The 1,333-nt window shown below is 42.5% G+C and overlaps 1 protein-coding gene across 2 annotated transcripts in view; it reads right to left on the bottom strand.

The window, feature by feature from the left end:
* LOC106873770 (E3 ubiquitin-protein ligase RNF19B) overlaps positions 1 to 1,333 on the bottom strand; it is a 57,903-nt gene that overhangs the window by 41,684 nt on the left and 14,886 nt on the right. The gene's annotated exons all lie outside the window — the stretch shown is intronic.

Raw genomic sequence — 1,333 nt, 5'->3', positions numbered from 1 at the left:
CCACCACCACCACCACCACCACCACCCCGCAACGAACATTTGCAGTAAAAAAAAAATGCACTTGAGTTACGCCAACAGATTAATGAGAAGAGAAGGAAAAAACAAAAAAGGAAAGAAAACAGAAGGGAAAAAAAAGAAGAGAGATTCTTGAAGGAAACAGCTTAGTCTTCCTTTCTGTATGGCACAACCATCATCCTCATCACCACCATCACCAACCTCATCACTAACATCATCATTATCACATATTCACCACCCGCATCACAACCCCCCCACCCACCGTCATCATTATCGACTTCTTCACCACCATCACCACCACCACCTGTCTGGAGATGATACCTGGAGAAGGGGGTGGGGGAATGAACCAAGTGTGACAGCAACGGCAACTGTTTTGAGTTTATGCAGGTCAGCAATTTTGTGGGCAGGGGCTCAGTTGATGCCAATGTCTCCAGCATATGACTGGTACTTTATCAATCATGAACAGATGAAAAGCAAAAGTGACCTCCAGAGGATCTGGACTCAGAACAAAGAGCCAGAAGACATTCTTTAAGGCCTTATTGTCCAACAGGCTTTCTTTTATTGACCACAAGGGTCTGAGACATTGAGGACAATACATGGTGCCGTTTAAGTCGAGTAAAAGAAGTCAACAAGAATAAGGAGTTCTTTTATCAATAATAATGAATGTTTCTAATTTTGGCACAAGGCCAGCAACTTGGTGGTGGAGGGGGGGAAAAGAAAGTCGATTACGTTGACCCCAGTGTTCAACTAGTATTTATTTTATCAAGCCTGAAAGGATGAAGGGCAAAGTCAACTCCAGCAGCATTGAAACTCAGAACCTAAAATCGGAAAAAAATGCTATGGTAACGCTTCTTATTTCTTTACTACTCACAAGGGGCTACACACAGAGGGGACAAACAAGGACAGACAAACGGATTAAGTTGATTATATCGACCTCAGTGCGTAACTGGTACTTATTCAAATCGACCCCGAAAGGATGAAAGGGAAAGTCAACCTTGGCGAAATTTGAACTCAGAAGGTAGTGGTAAACGAAACACCGCTAAGCATTTTGCCCGGCGTGCTAATGTTTCTGCCAACTCGCTGCTAAGGTAACACTTCTGCCAACCCTGCCATCTTAATAATAATCCTTTCTAATTTTGGCAGCACAGGGCCAGCAATTTCGAAAGGAAGGGACAAGTTGATTACATTGACCCTGAAAGGCAAAGTTGACATCAGCAGGATTTGAACTCAGAACATAACAAGCCAGAAGAAAAGACATTAAAGCAATTTTATCTGATACACAAATAATTCTGCCAGCTCAAACCTTTAATAAAAAGAA

Source organism: Octopus bimaculoides, chromosome 24, assembly GCF_001194135.2.
Source record: "Octopus bimaculoides isolate UCB-OBI-ISO-001 chromosome 24, ASM119413v2, whole genome shotgun sequence".
Taxonomy (NCBI): domain Eukaryota; kingdom Metazoa; phylum Mollusca; class Cephalopoda; order Octopoda; family Octopodidae; genus Octopus; species Octopus bimaculoides.
The sequence above is the reverse complement of the archived record's forward strand: the minus strand, read 5'-3'. Positions and strand labels throughout refer to the sequence as shown.